The following is a 21,081-nucleotide window of genomic DNA, read 5'->3' on the forward strand; positions in this document are numbered from 1 at the left end:
TGTAGGCACTGACTATCAGTAAGAATATATATTTCGTTATCCTGTCTGAGTGCCTTCGGATGAAATTAAAATGAAAGGCATTGGCTCATCTTAGTGGGTGACTACGCCCCGAAGTCTTTGCCGAGTTGTTACTGAGCTAGAGCTACGAGCACAGGAAGGTAGCCACTGAAAGACAATTTGGTGTATATTCCAACGGTTTGAGGCGTAGAATTTCATAACCTCTTAACCATATGGCTAATAACAATGTGTGGCGCTTTCTTGCCGCTTGAAGCGTACCCCGTATTATGCCGTGTTACAGAGAAAAGTATTTGGTGAAAAGGTCAGTTTTTGTGCATAATATAACTGAGTGAAATAAAGCACTTGTGGCTACATAATATGTGAATCTGTAGCAAATGTTGCTTTTGCAAAATATTGTTAAATGCATCCATTTGCTGAGTTAGAACTTTAATCACTCTCAGAGTTCTCTTTTTCATATTTACTAAAGGCATGGGGTATGCCATGTATGCAACACTCCAGCATTCCATACTGTAACTAATACGGGTATGACAAAACGCAACTTACAGCGACATAAGTGAAGAATATGTGCATGTAGAATTGATTACGGTGTAAAAGCCGTACTCGAAGTCCTTGCACGCGTTCTGGATATATTCTCTTCATTGTAAACGTTACTCAAATGTCACGCTCAATCATTAAAACAAGCAACCGCTAGGATGAGACAACAATTTCTTCCAATATTTATTGAAATGGCGCCTACATTTTTACTCCTCGGGCAAAAAACTGCGTATTTTGTCTTCTGAATGTTCTAAGTTGACTTATTTTCAATGAACTCACGCATAGCGTTTTATTATACAGTCATTGTATCAGTTTCCAGAGTGGACAGTGAGTTTTCAGTAAATATTACCGGATGTTAAAGCATATGTCATTCAGTAGAGCCTTTGCGCACTGTATAGCATCAGAGCGTTGTGACTTTCGGCGAAATTTGCGTTGCTACATTTTGGATCACTTTCTCTTGCGGCTCCACGATGCCTTGTCTTCTTAACAATTGCGGAGCATTGATGCTATTGAAGCTGCAGTCCGCATGCTGAAATGTCATCCATGGCAGCACACAACGGGGGTCCCTCGTAGCACAATGCTGTAATTAGGTACGTAACCTTTATTCTATTCGATGCAAGCAGTGCATGATGCCACGAGCAATTGAATAGAGGATAGGTATCGCCTCAAGAGATAAATCAAACTAGAAAAAAAGGAAGGGGGGGGGAGGTTTAGAGGGCAAACGTGGGTTTATGATATTCATAATCAATCAAGAAAAAAATGTGGGTGTGGGCAGAACACCTAATGAGAGAACATGGAAGCGACGGCATCTAATCATTGCAATAGGCTATAAATGGAGAGAAAAAAAGAGTGACCAAGTGTAGCGTGACAAGATGAAATAAGTAGATTATGCCGGTCGAATTCGCAGAACAGAGGTAATTGCACATTTCTAGGAGAGGCACTGTCCTGCAGGGAAGAATTGATTAGGCCATGATTATAATGACCCGACCAGTACTAAGAATAATTTCTTCACGGCCCGTAGAATGGAAGTAAAGCCCTATAGTACTCCGTACGAAACACATGGCAAGTCTTTCTTGTAAAATGTGAATGGCTACAATTATGTAATATTCGTATGACTGTGCTGGGTAAGGTTTTTAATCGGTTGCACGTGCTAGCTATACACCACTTTCGTCTATTTCAGGTTTGCTAGACTGAACGAGAAAGGAGGTTATGGATTAAGATTGAGCGGAGTGACGTAGTAACGACAAGTTTGGGATCGACTCCGTACATTGGTATGGCGAAAGAAGCGACAAAATAAGCAAGGAGATTCAAAACCTGAACACAAGCAGTAAAACATAGCTCTTGAAAAGCGAGCTCACGGTCCTGTGATTTGTGAGACGCAGTCTTCTTGACAACATCATTGCAGGGGGGGCCCCCGCGGGCACCATGGCCTGCTTGCCAGCGCAGCATTTATAACTGGAACACGAGAGAGATCAATGCAGTTGCGTGTCGCGTCTCGCCAGTGTTGAGCAATGCTGCCTACCGACGTATCGTCTTGCTTCCAGAAGATTCTGACGCTGGAGGGATGTCTTTTATTCCTCCTGACAGCGGCAGCGCGTAGGGCTGCCATCGTTTATCTGCAGGCTGTTACATCACAGCGCCGACTCGGCCATTTTTATCTCCTAGCACCGCCGGGAGACTGGTAACGCGAGTGAAGGTGTCCGTTCTCCTGCATCAACATGCATATTGGTACAATGAATCGGTCATTAGTTTGCCCGAACGGGCATTCTTGCTGAAGGCCGGGCGAGACTCCGTTTGGTCCGAAATATCAATTTTCTCTTTTATTTTGTCTTCTTTTGATAGCGCCTTGTCTTCAGCTTTCATAAAATATATTACACTAGGGTAGCGACTTCTAACATATTTATTTCATTGTAGTTGCCGCTTCGACCGGCGAGTGGGTTTGCCTCGTCGTGGAACATTCGATTTCGTACAAAGCTACCATCACATAAAAATAAATTGTGTTGAACCCAAGTTTTGGCTTTAGCTTTGGTTTTGGTACTTCCATTTTCTTTGTAGTGCCTCTTACAGTCACCGAGAGGAGGGTCTCTGTAGCTCTTGAGCGCTCCGGCACCATCTCTTTCTTTTGTTTTAATGGTGGCGTGCGCTCTTCGAGGAGTACTCCGAGTCAGTCAAAAAGCAATTTCGTGCTTTTTTTTTTGGTGTTGCTGATACGGGAGAATGCAAAGACTGACGCGAGAACACAATTTTTTTATGGCAGCCCTTACAATTCAAGCACGCCAAGTTACCTGAGGCTCGCTCCTGGGCATTTCTGTGCTTCCGTGGGCGCACAATCGATGGTCTCGCGATGGATAAAAAAAAATTAAGATGGTGACGTCAAGGTAATATTTAAAGCAAAATAGCGAAGAATGGACCTCAGAAACAGAGAGAAATGCTCCAGTAATGTTTACCGCAGAAAAGACTGTTCTCCTGCTTGGGATGTTTTGATATATCAAGCAGTGTGACGCCGCATTACTTGCATTATATTCTCGGAACATGATCTTAGGACACTTTTGTACCTTTTTTTTTCTAACAACCTGCTCGGGAATGAATGTTGGGTATCTTTGAGTTAATGTCTCCTACAAATGTGAAATTAAAATTATTCTCCCCATGCTAATGGTTATTTAGTAAACAAATGAAAGGCATGTTATTGTGGATGTCGCACTATAAAAAAAGAAACATTCTGCCTTAATATTTTATGTACTTAAATCGTTCTCGTTTCAGTTACGTAGCGTACAATTGTTCTTTCCTTCTACAAAATTTGAAAGCTGTGCGACTAATATTTTGGACAAGGTGAAAGGTACATTTGTAAAGAGACAAAAACGTAGATAAGAGACAAATAAATATGTTTTCCTTTTTAAGATTTTGAGCTGTGTAAACACAGCCTAGCTCAGAACTGATGCCAACTGAAGGAACTTAAAAAAGCACAACCATGCACATGGCTCCTCTAATTGCAATTCTTTCATGCCACTTTTCAAAGTCTCGCCTCACATTAATGTCGACGACACCTCGGAGAAAAAGGCGCGATATTTTTTTGCTCACAGAGACAATTACTACTATTACTAGTACAATTAGTGCAATTAGTAAAATTACTAGAAACAAGCTCGAGGACTCAAGATTGCACATACGAATCACACAAAGAAATATTGAATTCCGGGGTCAGTACCACGGTATGATTATCAGGCATGCCGTACTGGGGGACTCCGGATTAATTTTGACCACATGGGGTTTCCTAATGTGCACCCAGTGCACAGAACATGGAAGGGCTTGCATTTCAATCAGCAGAGCAAGCCGCAGCCATTACGCAACGATGACGAGTACGTCGCTGCAGTGGTATTCTGATGCGACAAATCATGTAGATTGCTTTGTTTCGAGGACTCAAAGGAAGTTCTTAGTCGAAAATCAATCTTTCCAATTTTTCTTTCTTGATGACACGTTGAATAACTCGGAGCTCACCGTGTGTGCATGTGCGTGTGTGTGGGCGTGCGTGCGTGTGTGTGTGTCTGTGTGTTATTGTGCGCGCGTTTACACCTGACCTTTACAAATTACAGGTAGTCTACCCAGAACACTACCTAAGGTATGCCCCATTGTTTCAACTTAGAGCGCCTGTAAAAGAAAGTACTCGCAGAAATAAGGAGATGGACGCTTGGGGAACGCAATAAATTTGGCAAACAAAGAAAGCCTCAGTTTTGAACCATCTTGTCTTCGTCAAGGCAAAGAGTTCTACTTTCCTTGGCAGATTTTATATATCACACTCGCCCAGAAATACTGAGAATGAATGCGTGCGAAGAAGTGCTAGGATATAGAAAGCAGTTAGCCTGAGAAAGACAGATACCTTTTGTCTAAGTGTAGTTCCAGGCTGAGGCCCACTGTGCGGTCACATTTAGAATTCCTATGGACTTTTAATCGAATGTCTTTTTTTTTTCTTTTTCATAAGATTGCCTTATAACAATCTATTATATGCCGCTAAACAACCGTTTATGTGATAGCTACAACGTCTATAATATCCACATACATCTAGTGAAAATAACGGAAATTCGCTAACAAGTCAATTGTTCTTAGCTTCTTGAGCTCCCCAACGGGTTGCTTGCAGAAAGTGTGTCAATATGTGTACACGACAAGCGTAAGGCCGTATGCGCACACAGGTCGTGCATAGATAATCTATAGACTTCACAGAATAAGCGTCTCTGGGCATTTCTAAACCTGTCTAAATACATATTTGCGGTGGAGCTATGCTTGATTGAGAGGGAGGCACTTCCTCTGCGCATGAATACTTTGACAGAGCGGTACACCGTTGTAAACCACGAAGGACGCAAAATGCTGAAATGTGGCACCCTCTGCGTACGTCCTTGTACATATGGGCCCGTGTCCTTTAATTGCGCGCGCAAAATGCCGCGTGAAACGCCATGAGTTGAAAAGTTCCACTGTACATTGTGCAGGGGCCACTGCCGTTCTGAGGAGGCGAACTGACGGACGCACAAGAGCGAGTGCAGTGTACTCGTGTTACCTCCGATGGTCTACAATATAACAAGGTAAGCATTGCGAACACAAAGCTAACTTGCTCGCCTTTGGTCTGTGAAAATGAAGGTGCGATTAAAAATTGTACGTGTGGCCTTCCGTTCAGCACTGGCTGAAACTCTTGAAATCATCTAAGCTTGAACTGTTTTTTTTTTTTTCGCTTGCTAGGCGCTATAGAGCTTAGCGAAAAAGGGCCCGAATTTTCAGTGGGCGTTAGCTTAAACCGAAGGCAGTTGTTTATTTTGTCATTTGATCATCTATATCATTGAACTCAGCTTTCGAAGCAGTAGCACGAGATGACGCTATGGTCCGAGGGAGGTGGTACCAAGTATATGCCGAGCGCGAAAAAGAAAAGTCGCCGCTATCCCGACGAAAATATTTGCACGACAAAACGAATGAATGGGTGCGGCGAGAATTGAGTGTGGCCTGCCGTATACCGCAGTAATCAAGTCACATTTCCTCTTAATCCAGCCCGTTCCCGTTCGTTCTTCATTCATTTCAGTCGCAAACAAGCAGCTAACTCCAAGACAGATGACGCTCGCGTTGGCGCCGCACACTGAGGCACCGCAACAATTCCGCAATTTCCTCGACGAGGAAACTGAATCTGGAGTCCAGAGGAACGACGACGCTATTGGATTGGGAAAGGAGAAAGTCGCAGCCGCGAAACCCGCCAGGCTACGGCTACGGCTACGGCTTGGGCTCCATTCTGGGACTCCGCCTTGCTCCGACTATAATCTCGAGCGAACAGCGAGCGGCAGTGCAATTAGGCAGCGCGAAATGAGTTCCACTTCTGGGCCAACGCTCGTACCGTCGGCCGCGAAGCGCCGAGAGAGAGAGAGAGAGAGAGAGAGATCAAAAAAAAAGTTTGATTAAAAAAAAATTAATGACGAGACGTCTACTCAACACGGCGCGCTGCTCGAACTAATGAGGCGGCGCGGCGTCGCCTTTTGAGGCCCGCATTGGAGGCGCCCGGGCGCTGCGGAGCGCACGCGAGGATAATCAGTAGCTTGCTGCCGCTCGCGAGTCCGCGAGCGAGGGGCGTCAAGGATGGAGCGTCCGTTCGGGCTTGACGCCGGCGTCTCAACACTTCGGTTTTCGATCAGTGCCGCTCGCTGCGCGCATGCAGGCAGTTTGCGGGGCTCCGAAACTCGGTGCGCGATGACCAGTTTGGCCGGCCGGAAAGCCGCCCATTACGTGTACACGCGGCCGGGCTTCGGGCGGCAGTCGATAATTAATAGCAGGCCGCTTCCCTCGGACCCCGGTAGATTTAGAGCGCGCGGTTCGCTGGAGTTATGCCTGCGGCTTACCGCGCGTTGGACGCGCGGGTGCAGCGGGGCAGCGCTGACGTGCCGCCCGCGCGCACAGCTTCGCAGCGGCAAACGCTGTTCGTATCGAATTGGCGCCCTCTCGCGGTTGCCGAAGTAAACTGAGTGATGCCATCTTGCAGTGGTAATACGGGTGCTTCTTTTTTTTTTTTTAATCTACACTGCTTGACTTTGGGCCCTGGTGAAATAAACCGATTCACCTGCGAGAATATGAAGAACGATATGCGCAAGAGTATGTAAGATGCTGCAACATGTGCCAGCCAGTTCTCTCATATCCCTCGGACAGAACCTTAGAAGTTGTGCACGGAGGTGTCTAAGGGCTAAAGAAGAAACGTTTTGGCGCGCAGGAAACGCAGCAATTTGCAGCAGAGTTCCGCCCTGCCTTTTTTTTTACAGTGCGATGTTCTGTAAATGTAAAGCTGTGATGCCTGACAGTGGGCCTGAATTCATAAACAGGACGGTTCCGTCATGGATTGACAGTCCTTGAATCATGCCGGAACACTGTGCTCTATAGCGCGGAAGGAAAACTAACGGTGAGGTGCTGATCCGAGATGTAAAGTAATTTATTCCAACGTACCCTGCCTTCGAAGGCGGCTGAGAATAATAAGCGGCATAGAATGCTAAAATTTCGCTAAAGGCCGCTGCTGTGAAACGGCTGGCCAACATAGGCACCCACCATCTTATCTGAGCGTACAGTGGCCACCAAAGCTGAATTCAGTGAATCATTAAAACTGAAGGTGTTGTTTCGAACATTCTTAGAAAACAGTGGTAAGAGACACAGTGTGAAAAAAAAATCGGAACGAATATATCAAATTTGTCTGTAACACGGTTACTATTCCTGAAGTCGTCAATATTTCCCCGAATGCCTTGCGCGACCCGCGTGTTGTAATAACCTATATTTGATCGTACCAGCACAATAAAGACAAAATCGGAGAAGTCATTTGGGATAACTCTGTGCACAGCAAAAAGCAAATAGCACTGGTTTAGCTCTTACGAAATTTCTAGAGGCTATGAATTCATAGTTAATGACATTTAATGCACTCGGCTCGACGCACGAAGCGTCATATTCAATTATGCGTTTCATATCAAAACAATGTGCGCATATTTTTTTTTTTAGCTTCTATGCTCTTATCCATATATTCTATTGACGTGCACATCAGTTACGCATATTTCTCTCGGTTCATCGCGTTTATCGCCGGGCAACAAATGACCGTTGTGTCGGCGTCACCGAACATGTTTCTGCGTCACGCTTTCGTAAGCTAACGTCCCGTGAACGTCTGTGCCACTAAATGCTGACGTTATAGGTCTTTCTTCCTTCACTATTTTATGCTCATATCTTTTGTGGCAGGAGTAGTGAACTGTGACATTCATCGCTGTCGCTTTTTAGTTACCAGTAATAATATAAGTTAGGGTAACACTAACTATGAAATACTTAGGTTACTTTACATGTGTTCGTTGGAAACATTACATTCGCAGTGGACTTTCTGTTTGAGCAGGCAGGATTCAAGTCCTTCCTGTTGCTTTTAAAGGCGCGAGACAAACACCATAATTAAGCGATTTCATTCATGCGCTCCTTTGGCATGTTGAACTGACATAACACGGTTTTTGGATAGCGCGAGCTGCTTGCTCCATGCATGGTTTCGAGGGGCATGGTCGTGTGCATTCAGAAAACATGCGTAAATGATCTCCTATAGGCGCGGATCATGGCCGCACATTACGCATCACATCTCTCAATCTCTCAATAACCTCTGTTAGAGGTCTTAACGACCTCTTGCACTATATTGGCACATTGTATAGGTTCCGTAACAATTTTTAAAACCAACAGTTGATAATGGACAGCGCAGAAACATTTTAGGACAACATGTTAGGCGCATTATTCGTAGCGCTATGTACGGTGTCAACCTATTGTGCTTCATACTTCAGGACAGTTTAAGTCCGGTAGAAGTGGCGTACATAACCAGGAACTTTTCCTTCCTGTATACCTATCAATGACTGGAATATTTGTCACAATCATATAACGACAAAAACTACAGAATCTGTGGAGAAAGAAATATATAGCTGAAGAATCAGGTTTATAAGGTGGAAGCCTGTGCTTCCTGATAGTCCATGGCATTTGTTTATGGGCTAAGGTGATATGAGCAATAAAAATTACTCAAGACAGATGTCTGACGGGCAATACAGATTGGAGAAACGGTACGAACATCTGTGCGAGAGAAAAAAGTGGTTTTACTACGTTGTGGAACCGTTATCTATCTCCTAAGAAAACCACGATGACGTCCCAGTGACAGAATTCACCGCCTACATTTGTGATACTTTCTGTAAACTGACATTAATTTCAACCACTGTGACCAGACACTGCTTTTAGCTGTAGCCTGTTTCATTTTGCATGACATTGATTATAGCGTGTGCTGGGAATATCTGCTTGCTTACTGTGCAAAGGGCATTCCGCGAAACTTTTGTGTAAAAGCCCACACAAATGAGAAATTCTCGGAAACTTTACCGTCATAAGAACGTGGAAGGGCTTGCTTTGCCAAAAATGCGCAGGGCAACGTAAAGCAAGAAACACGGCTCTAATTCCTGACTTTCCACTTTTCTATGCCGTATCTAGTTTCCAATCATGCGTGTTGACTCAACTTCTAGCAACAAAGTGCAGAATAGATCAGCTACAATGTTGACCTTCCTTAAAGTTTCCCTCAAGCAAACACCATCACTGCCACCACCCCCACCATTGCTGTCGGGTCACAGAAATATATTTTGATTTTGCCTAGTAGAGTGACGCTTCTGGCAGACAAGAAAAAAAGTGGTTTGCAAGAAAATGCCTGCACTGAGCTGCCTTTCACGGAGCGGGCTGGAACAGGAAAAGACCTCTTAACTAAGAACTCAGAAAAGAGACAAAACAGCTGACGCCTTTGTCCTGCCGATGTTGCGAGAATCCATCTCATCCGAGTGTCGCAAATGCAACTCACGTTCCTCGCTTATTGCGTCACGTCCTTTCCTAATCTCGTTAAACCATACGCTCACCGGGCTCTGAAGGTACACAATAGCTCTATGCCTGCGCAAAGGTGGCGCCTTTCATCTGAGCTGAGCCGCGACAAGTGAAACTTCCTACGCTAGTATTCACAAGTAAAAGATGGTGCCCATTGTATCGAGTCACGCGCAGAACCACAGGTGCCTTCTTGCCGTCTAAGGAGTAGTTTTAGGCAGGCTCGCACGGTGACTCAGTGGCGGGTGGCGTTGCACTTCTGAGCCCGATGTTGCGGATTTGATTCCCAGCCCCTGCTTTCAAATTTTGAAGTGGGCTGAATGCTTAGATTTGCTTTGATTTAGAATGCTTTCTTAGATTTAGGCGCACGTTAAAGAATTCGAGGTGATCAGAGTTAGTCCAGAGCTAAAGGGAGTTAAGGGGAGTTAGGGCTGAAGTGAGATAGTGTGCGTACCAGCGACGATCACGCTAGAATCCAATAGTCTTCTGCTGCCGCGGCGTGCTGTGGATTTTCGCTGCCACAGACAAAGGGAACCAAATATTTCGGCAGCAAGCCACCTTGAAAGAAAAAAAAAAGCAAGTCGCTTGTTTCACCCAAAGAGAAATAGCTGGTGAAATGCTGCAAGAAATTGCTATGTTACGCTCTGTACCGGTGCCAGCAGTATGCACGGACCATCTAAGCACCCATATATGCCTTCGAAAGAAAGAAAAACGTGCAAAGATAAAAAAATAATAAAAATGCAGATGAGCTGAAGGATCAGAAACAAAAAGAAGGAAACAGAAGGCGCATCAAGTTATAATTCTTTCAGCAAATTGAGCATTATCCCCGGTCTTTTAGAAACCCAATTTTTTTCAATTATCCACTACTTTTTTTTTCTTTTCCTGTACGTCATTTCTGAACGATAAGCTCTACGACATTTCTGGCGGGAGCTGCCTGCGCCCTTTGGAAAAGTCAGAGTATATCTGTGTTTTATATTGATTTGTTTTTCGGCACCGAAGGGGAACCTGATCCCTTTCGCATGCATAGGCTCATCTCTTCTCTCCGCTTTTGGCTTCTTTCTGTAGAATATGGGCCATGTACGTCTGGGCTCGGACGCAATTATTGTACTTTGCCTCCAAGTGCGCTCCTTTTATAGGCTGTCGACCGTTATTTTATGTATTGTGTGAATAGTTAGGTAGAATGGTGCACGCTTTTTTGGGCTAGAATGACTGATAATTTCACGAGATTGTGAGACGCGCGTGATGAGGAAATCTTACATAAGCAATAATATTTGCTGATATAAATTCATTGCTCATAATATTGCTTTATTTATATTTTAATACTGCCCTATGAACCCGCCGTGGTTGCTCAGTGGCGATGGTGTCGGGCTGCTGAGCACGAGGTCGCGGGATCGAATCCCGGCCACGGCGGCCGCATTTCGATGGAGGCGAAATGCGAAAACACCCGTGTACTTAGATTTAGGTGCACGTTAAAGAACCGCACGTGGTCAAAATTTCCGGAGTCCTCGACTACGGCGTGCCTCATAATCAGAAAGTGGTTTTGGCACGTAAAACCTTATAATTTACTGCCCTATGAGCAATCTTACTGAAAGCTAGAAAAAGTGGCGGTTTCGGTACTTCTCGAATGTCCATATAGTGTCAACACATGGTTTATATATAGACAACTGGGAAACTATAGAATAGGGGCAAATGCAAAGGGCTTTGACACATTCACTACAACGTTAACCTTGAATAGCCGCGTGGAGAAGTAGTCAAGTACCGAGAGGCTCATAAAAACAATATTAACTATATTACAGGTACTGCTGAAAGTATGAGGAGATAACACGACGCTCCATTCAAGACAACAGACAAAAATTGTGCGAGAATCGAATGAGTTTCTTTTGATCAAATCACACAAGAAAGAAAGATGTCGACACCGCCACTTCAGAAGACGCGGGCTCAAGTAGAGCGGCTCTTGTCAGACCTACATAAAGCTAAATATGTTGCAAGCAGGCATCAGAAGCACATTCCAGGTGGCCAGGAACTGGTGAGGACTTGGCAGGCGTAGTTCAGCCTCTTCGTCGCTATAGGAGAATCATTTGAAAGCATTAGATGCGAGACACTTAGACATGATAACGCGCTGAATATCAGTTAATTATTCGTTCAAATAACAGTTAAAGTAAATGCTTGAATACTTGTGAAATATTTGTGCAGCATATCAGGTCCATTAATTCAAATAAAGCAGCGCAGTGCGTCCGAGCACCTCGTCTATAAGGCAGCTTCATTGCTATAGCAATTATAGGGACACTCCAGGCGCATATCTGCAGTCAGCGTCGCCGTCGCTGTGAGGTTCCGTATGAGTGAAAGAGGGTGAGGGTGAGCCGGCGAACGCGGTTCAATCTCGCGTGCGCGAGCGAGGAACGCGGCCCGAATGCGTGCCCTCTCCTGTCGCGCAAGAGGCAGGGGCTCAGGCGAGGGAGGAGGGGCATTCGTCTCCGGCAGCTGCTACGCTGCCTCGATGTCTTCATCGCCCACCGCTCCGTGCAGAGTGGAGACAACCGGGGCGTCTGCTGCGGCGTTGGACACGCGCAGTAGCAAAGTAAAGGGGGGGGGGGGGGGAGAGTGGGCCCCGGGTGCCAGTTGGAGGGGGGTGTCATAAATGTCTGAAGACCACCATCTTTCCGCCGGCTTAACTGGGCGTAAATGGTAAATAATGCTCCGGTAGCCAGCAGTCCGAGCGCATGTACCCTATGTACCAGATATTTAGTGCGGCAGAATTGCAGGCTGCAGCTTTAGCAACGTCCTAACGTAACAATTGCACAAATGTGGTGGCTAAGAAATTTAATGCGCTAAATGGTTTCTGTGTCGCCAGTAGGCATAGTGTTTCATTTATCAGTTTTGTATTGTTTTTGTATCAGTTTCGCGGTGTTGAATAAAACACAGTCTCCTAGTCCTAGCTAGCCGTCTCTTTATCATTTTGTTGTGTGACTTCATGTCACAAATAAAGTGCGGTGTTTCAGCTGCACAAAATTTTGTAAAAAGTTGAATTTTTCTGAGGTTGTTTTGCGATATTCTATCAGCTTATGTGTCTTTGTGACCATTGGGAACTCGGTATCATGCGAAATATGGCTGATAACTAATAATGATATCTTAAATAACTGTTTAATTACCAATTATAGAGGAAACGTTGCAATTGGGGAATGGAGGACTCAAAGTCATATTATTATCTCAACAAAAACTTGTTCGCTAAACAAAATCGTCTTGGGTGCCAGAGCCTGCAGTACTGTGGTACTGCGGGTGGCCCCGTATGGCAGTACAAAAAAAATGAAATAGTACATCAGTGACATCGATATCTTCATCCTCTCTATTGCGAGTGCAGACCAACAGTAGCGCAAGCTTCCGCTGGCACAGGCTTCATCGTGGCCTTTTCCTTTTTCTTTTTTTTTTCATGTTGACGCCTGAAATCGACGCGAAGCGTGCTCTGTTCCGTTCCCAATCTTGTGGTGGTGCCGCAGCTCGGGTAATCACGTTTGTCAATAGCGGCAAATTAAGAAAAAGGCTTTATTGATCAGAATGAAGGTAACTCACAATTGTCGTAGCCTTGGCACCCACGCAGCAAAAAAGCAGGTGGCGTTTTCTGATAGAGTGGGGAGACCAGCGTCACTGACACAGCTACTTAATTTTCGTTTGTGTTCAGGGCTGCCCACAGCCTATATAATGCATGCCGTAGTGACTACAGCGATTTTTGTGTCGTTGTTGTTGGTCAACATATGACTGTCAGGCTTCAATTTCGCAAATTAAATATTGCCTCTAAAATCGCTAATTAAAACTTTATTAAAAACTTTGAAGGCCCAATCCATTCTGCGAAAGTGAATCGTCAGCGAAGCTGTTACCATCCACATAACCTATTCTAGTCTAAGGAATGAGATGAGTACGCCGTAAAATGCAGCGATACCCTGATCGACATGAACGGGATTCGCGGTGCAACCAGCCGTTCTTCGACAACGTTCAGCGGGGCCAGATGCGGCGGAATCGGAGGGTACGAGTATCCGTGAGTCTTGGAAAGGAGAGGCAGTTTATCTTCGAATAGAGAATCCTCGCAGATTCACCAGCACCGCACACGTGCTACGAGAAGAACAGGAACAAGTGCCGGTTCGGCGCGCCCTCCATGCCGAGCGAGAAGACCACGATCGTGATACCGTACTTTCGCGCGATCCATCACGCATGGTGACACCATGCCGCCCATGTGCGCGTGCGCTACATGCGTTTTTTTTTTTTGTGCATTAAATCGTCGATTTCTAGAAAGCCGAGTTTTCCGTGGAGCGCCACGAAAGAATCGCCAGTTGGTAGAGGTAAACAAAGCTATTACAGAGCGATGACTACAATTGTTAACACACGGAGTGTACACATTGGCATAAAATCATGGCGCCCGTGTGCGAGCGTGCTACATGGGTTTGTTGCGCTAAATCGTCCATTTACAGAAAGCCGAGTTTTCTGTGGACCGCCACGAAAGAATCGCCGGTTGGTAGAGGTAAACAGCTTCGCGGTAAAATATTTTTGTTATTTGTGAGTCATATTTCCCGCCGTGCTGCATTAGTATTGGCTGTGAAGCCTTACAGTCTGACAGCAAATGTGCAAATGCGCTTATCAACAGTTATCACTGCAGCATTCTGTGTTATTTGGTGCAGAAAATAAGATAGCATGTATACCTGCTACATTCGCGATCTCTGAACGAAGGTAAAAGCGGGTATCCAAGGGGGCTGTGCTGGCGCTGAAACATTACCCCTCCCCCCCCCCCTTTCCCCGGAAATTTTCGATATCCTCGCCTTACTGACTACACCCGGTAGGGAAGGGGAGGGGGGGGGGGGGTGTTGATAGCAGACCCATGGGCCCCAGGTGCCAGACGACCTAGCTACGCCACTGGCCACGCGAATTGCGGACGCCGTAGAGACGCCTTTGGCGGACGCCATAGGGACGCGTTGCCGGCGCTCGTGTGTCTTGCAAACGATCTCCGACGAGGCCAAAGTGTGCGCCCATGCGGGCCTCATCTTCAAAGCGATCTGCGATGTTTGCAGAGTGCGCGTAATGCCAGTAGCTTCGTATACGCTGTGCTTTCGACGCTTCGTTCACGTTGACGCGAGAGCTGCATGAAGGTCACTTCGCTTGCTGCTTCTGCGTTTCCTTACTCCAGAATTTTGACAGCGAGTTTCCGCGCTCATCGAGCGAGATGTGTTCATGTTTACCTGTGCGCGCGTGACACCATGCCGGTTAATTTAGTTAAAACACGTTGGCGCGCTAGTTGCTTTGAATCCATGATAGAATGTGTAAGCGCGACTGAACAAGGACGTAGAAAGAAGCAGACACAAAAAGACAGCGCTGCCTCTGTGTGTCGCTTTCTTTCTATGTCCTCGTTGAGTCACGCTTACATATTCTATTATTGTTAATTGTATAATTATGATATCAAGCCGGGGAGGGGGCAGCAATACTGAACATGTTGGAAAGGCTGAATGAACCTAGATGGTTGGTCTCACCTGTGTCATTTTAATGCACCACTGAAACCTCAAACTATACCGCACGATTGTATAGTTATTTAAAAACAGTTCTGCAGGACTGAACGCCGGCTGTGCAGTCATTTCCATACTAGCAGCACGACGCGGTGGGTTTTTTTTTCTTCTCCTTCTTTTCTTTCTTGCCGAAGTCATCTCGAGGACCCCGGAGGCAAGCCTGCACACGGGCGACCTTTCAGCCTCGATTCCTGACACGTCGGTTATTTCTTCGTGTATTGTCCATCCTACTTCCGTTCTTCGTTTTCAGACTCATTAGAGCGGACATTGTGTCGGTAATGAGCTCCTTGTATAGTCCCATCTACGCCTCAATGCCACGTGTGGCTGTCGTCTCCGAGATAACGGCTTCTAATTGTGGCGCACAAAACGGGATTTGTTAGAGCAATTTTTAGGTGTTTTGCACATCCTTCATCGAGCACTCTTTCAAGTGACGACGTGGTTCACAGGAGGATCAATATAGTGAACGGCCAGTGAGCACCAGTAAATGCATAGCGAGAATCGGGAAAGTAACATTTATTGGTTTTAGTGGTGCGAAAGTTCTAGTCAGAGCCTCTTTGAATGGGTTGGAATGAAATATTAAAGCGACCCTAAGGGGCCTTAAAGGTCCTAAAAATACATAAAGGTGCTTAAACGGATACTAATCAGGAAAATCATTTCAACAGTATTAGTAACACATTCTTTTACAACGCCGAAAAGTGTCGCAGTTTCGTCCAAAAGGCGAGGCACTGACAGCGATAGTGATGTATTCGACCATTACGTGAACTGAAAGCCGTAGTTTCAAGGGAAGTGTAAATTGCAGTAAACATTCGCTTCTTAACTAAAGACGACGGGGGTCATTCACAAAAAAGGCGCACGTGAACAGACCTGACTCGATGACTGCGATGCGTTCACGGTCACGACGCTGGCGGGATCAGGAGCGCCCCCCTCAGGTAGCACGCGTGCTTGTTTCAAAACGAACGTTCCGTACTGCCGCTAAGTTCACCATTTTAAAAGTTCCCTGCCTTTAGAATTGAGCAGACCACGTTACCTCCAATCGTGGGCGCGTGGGAACGCAGCGCACAGCAAGCCACCGGCCCTCTCCCTATTAGCGACTCGCTCTCGCATGCTCGGCCTTCGCCCTGTCTGTCATCTGCAGCAGATAATGTGACATCCACCAGATCGCACACCAGAAGTCATCAAACAGAAAGTGACAGAAACAGAGGCAGTGAATCGGATGCAAAGAATGGGGATGGGGGGGGGGGGATATCCCTGTTCTTTCTTTTTTTTTTTCATTCTTTGCATCCGATTCACTGCCTCTGTTTGCCTGCCTCTGCCACTGCCAGAGCTGGTCTCGCAGGTCTGAGCTGAGCAGCAGTCTCCCAGTGCTGCCGGTTTTGAATTTTGAGTTTTTGAATTTTGTCTCGAAAGGAGCAGCCTTCGAGCATGTCAATAGAATACGTGGCAGATCCACCCTACTCTTACAGCTGATCGTTGTGTTGTCCAGGATAGAATCTGCTGAATGCCACCGGGTTAGGATACATGTTTGTGAAAACACTATGGAGATTTACAATAATGAGAAAAAATAAATTAGAAGAGATCATCTGTATACAAAGGGTAGTGCCTTGCTATTCGAGGCTGGTACTGGTTGCCTAAGGACAAGAATATACCGGAGCAAATATTCGCAACAAGATGAGGCATGTGCATGCTACGACAAAAATCCAGAGACCACTCAGCACATCCTAAGAGAATGCGAAGGGGTTCACCCAGTGATACACATACGTAGCGTACGCCTTCCAGCAGCGCTTGGATTTAAAGTGCATGGAAGCATCAGCCGATCAGCAGTCGAGATAAACAAGAGACATTTGGAATATTGGTGGTGAAAAAGCAAGGAAGAGGTTGATACGACCTTATTCGTTACAGGCATAGGTAGCGGTACAAAGTAGACGAAGAAGTTTTGAGGAAGAGAAAGAGGTATTACGGATATGTATACAAAGATCCTAGAATGAAAAACATCTATTATTGTTATTATTTGATTTGAAAACATATATACATTTAACAGGACACAACGTATTCCTTCACGTTACAGCGTGGGATAAGTGAATAGATGTTGCCAAATAGTTCGACTTGAACCTGCACATTAGGTTACGAAGATATCGTGCTACCGTTCCTGATTTTCGCAGCCCTCTGTGGCCTCATTCCGTGCTTACTTTGTTTTAGTACACTATGTGTGAATGTAGCGTAGCTTTAGCTACATATTATACTCTGAATTATTGACCGTTTCTTTCCGCATTGTTCTTCATATGTAGCTGTCGACTCAAGGTCCCTGTGCGACCTTAATGTATACAAGGCTACACGCAGACACGCGTCACAATTTACTACAAAAAAAGTTATTGGTTCATCTAAGGCTTTCTTAAATGCGAAAGACTGATTTGTATTTTGCTCTATTTTGCTGATTTGTATTAGGCATCGAGAATCGAACAACAACGAAGGAAACAAAGCGCTGTACCATCCTTGATCCTCTCTAGGTTCTTTACGAATGGAGACGAGCAAACTCGAGAGTCTCGTCAAGAATATATTTGCCGAACGTAGTAAAGGTATCCTCTAGTAAACCTCAACTAGGCCCAGAACGACTTCTCCTGGAGTTAGTAGAGTGATACAAAACAGAAGCACAAGTCTGCAACACACGACACGTTTCCGTGTCTCGTCGCTAATGAATAAGTCAGCCAGACCCGACGGGCAAATAAGCCAGCCTCCATTCCGAGAGAGTCGAGTAGACGAAGGACCTCAAACTAATGACTTCCGCCTTTCACTCTTTCGGTTTCGCGTTACCTTTTCACGGTGTCGCTTGCACCATCTCGCTAGTAGCTATACCCTTTCTAGTGTTCAATCACATTCTGCTGTCCACGGGTCTGTGGGTATAGAGAGGACGTAATGACAATAGCATTGTAATCCTTGCGAGTTGGGTTGGACGACGGCGTGGAACGGTGCTTTCCCGCTGGTTCGACTTATCCCCAACAATCCTTTCTCGTTACCCTTTACTTCCTTGTGGTCGTCCTCCGAAGTGAAGAACAAGAACAAACAAATGGAAGAGTTGTTCGCGGTGTTTTTTCTTTCTCCCCCACTTCGGTACCATATAAAAACAAGTAATATATATATATATATATATATATATATATATATATATATATATATATATATATATATATATATATATATATATATATATATATATATATATATATATATATATATATATATATATATATATATATATATATACACATATATATATATATATACAATATATATATATATTACTTGTTTTAATTTCTAGCTTCTCGGAATCCAATGTATGTCGTATGTACTTTTTCACTATTTTTGCTGTATGGTTTCGCCTTTCTCATCTTCAGTTCTTGCGTACCATTTTTTACGAACATCTGTACGTCCTCTGTAAAGGAGAATATTAATGAGCGCTGCTTCTGACAATGGTGCGGAAAATCTCGCGCGCCAGAAGGCATCAGAAGTAGGTAGTTAGTTCTCATGCCACTACGCCACCGCACTGTTTTTTTTTTCTCGACCATCTCGCTAGCAGGTAAACCACAGCGCATAAAATGCACGCAAACATACAGGAAGGACAAACAAAGAGCTGTCCTGTATCCGTACTTTCCTGATGCTTTGTGGTTTCGCTACCATGCATGGTCAAGTAGCCTCGAATTTACATTTTGCTGAGCCTGCTGGCCTCTTCACGAAACAAGTTAAGAGAAATGAAGAAATATGGGGTGCAAAAAACAAAACAAATGTCATTGAAGACGGGAGACACATGAGGTACAACCGAATTGTTTTTTATGCAACACAATATTGCATTTTCCTATCGTAATAGCGGAGAATGCAAAGTATGTGTAAAGGGAGACAACGTGTTTCCAGGCACGCACACAAACACAAATATACAGGGTACACGTCCCAACTGTCATGCACCAACATTTACATAAATGCAAATGCCACGTAGCTAGATAGAACCAAGGTAATATTGTTTGCCGTTGCTTGGGCATATTCAGAATTCTCTTTGCAACCCACCTATTTGCATAATTAGTCTTAATTAATTAATAAACTTATCGAATATTATAACTAGATGAAAATGGGCAAGCAGAAAATTGTCGAGCAACATGAAAATCTCCCCATATAGCTTTCGGCTCCTGAAAATGTGCTGCATAAAGGTTTTTTTGAGTGCGTGAAAGAAGCCCCCGAATACACGCAAAATTGCTGCGCGACTGGCCGCTCGAGGCATTCTTGTTTAAACTTCTGTACACACATCTCTTGTAAACCCTGCCTTTGTTACATCTGTTGCTCTACGAACCTGTCGTTACAAACAACCCGTGGTGCAACTTTAGCACGTTTGACATGCGTACTGAATTATTCGTCACGGCAGCCCCTTACAGCAAAAATCTGTCTTCTGTCATAGTTGTTTCTTTTTTTTCCTTTTTTTACCGCGTGTCATCTTTATTTTTGTAAACCCTGCTTTTGTTGTATTTGTTTTTCTGCGAACCTGAGGCAGAATTCTAAGCTGCGTTGCTTGTATGCAATTTCTTAGCCAAAAAGTTTTTACGCTGAGATAAGGGTGCAACCGAAGTGGCAGTGCATTTACTTACCACGTCGTATGAGAGCGAGGAGGAAGCAAAGCTTGGATTAAAAGACAAGAAATGAAAGAAGTGCGGTACCCAAGCGGCAACCGACGCCGTTCTGTAAACATGCGAATGCGGCCTCGCAGTACGAAAGGAACTGCGGCTAAGAGAAACAGTCCGTCAAAATTACGGACGAATTTTGGATGGTATAAAACGTCATCAGCGTACTTCTATGCTCACTGCAGTACGAAGGCCTCTCCTAGCTATCCCTAATTACCCCTGACCTGCGCTAGCTGATTGGAAGTTATGCCTGCAAAATTCCTCGTTTCATTCCTCCACCTGATTTCCTGCCGTCCTCTACAGCCGCTTCCTTTCCCCCAGCACTCACTCACTCTAATCGGCCACCGGTTATCGGCCCTATGGATTACGCGTCTTGCCCAACTCCTATTTTTCCTCTTAGTTTCAACTAGTACTATACCTCCGTTTGCTGTCTGATCCACACCGCTCTCTTCCTCTCTCTCTTAGCGTTAGGCCTAAAATTTTTCGTTCCATCGCTTGCTTGAGCGGTTCTTAACTCATTCTCAGCCTTCATTGTTAACTCTCAAGTTTCTTCCCCCTATGATAGTACTTGAAGAATGGAATGAGTGTACACTTTTCTTTTCAACAACAGCGGTGAATTCCCGGTCAGCATTTGGTAATGCCGGCCGTATGCGCTCTGGCCCATTTTCATCCTTCTGTAAATTTCCGTCTCATGTTTAGGGTTCCATGTGAGTGATTAACCTAGATAATCTTGCTTCTGTACACACTCCAGAGGCTGGGTGACGATCATGAATTCATGTTCGCTTGACACTATACCTTTGTCTTTTGCATATTATTCTTCACTCTGCCCTTCAGTTTTCTCAGTTAAGGTCTCAGTCAATTGTTGCATTGTGTCCCCGGCACTGCTGAGCAGGACAATGTCATCGGCAAGCTGAAGGTTGTTACACATTCACTATTTATTGTTGCTCCTAACCCTTCTTGCAATCTAACAATATAAATATTTATTCTAAGCATGCAGTGAATTGGAGAGATTGTGTCTCCTTGCCTGACCGCTTTCTCGTTAATTATTTTTCCCTTTTCTTGCGAATATTTACATGTGAAGCAGGAACTATCACTGAGGCAGGGTCGAAGCCTGAGAAGTTGCGGATACGTGCGCAGTGAATGAACGTAAATATGGAAGTTAAACATAAATGAAATAATTATTGAGTTGTCTGCAGTACGCTGCAAGCGCTACGTACGATGAAAGTACGTTCAGTCGTTCAGTACAACTATAAGATGTGCATTTGCACCGCTAGTTGAACACAAATGTCGTAGCTTCGTCCAAACGCACTGAATTACGCGGTATAATGGTGGGCCGCCAGGAGAGCGCGGAAGGCAGCATAATTGGAGCAACGTATATGCTGATATTGCTGCTACAACGCGTTTTAGGAACCGCGCTTAGCGTCGTGCACGCTTCACGTTCATTTCGCGATGCCACGCCGCGGCGA

General features: G+C 44.9%; 1 long non-coding RNA gene across 2 annotated transcripts in view; it reads left to right on the forward strand.

Annotated features, from left to right (window-relative positions):
- The window catches only part of LOC139059162 (uncharacterized), a 477,146-nt gene that overhangs the window by 326,324 nt on the left and 129,741 nt on the right, over nucleotides 1–21,081 (forward strand). For both annotated transcript variants that reach the window (XR_011513967.1, XR_011513968.1), the window contains exon 3: nucleotides 5,028–5,120. This is a non-coding gene — a long non-coding RNA (uncharacterized lncRNA). The remainder of the gene's footprint in view (nucleotides 1–5,027; nucleotides 5,121–21,081) is intronic.

Source organism: Dermacentor albipictus, chromosome 4, assembly GCF_038994185.2.
Source record: "Dermacentor albipictus isolate Rhodes 1998 colony chromosome 4, USDA_Dalb.pri_finalv2, whole genome shotgun sequence".
Lineage (NCBI taxonomy): Eukaryota > Metazoa > Arthropoda > Arachnida > Ixodida > Ixodidae > Dermacentor > Dermacentor albipictus.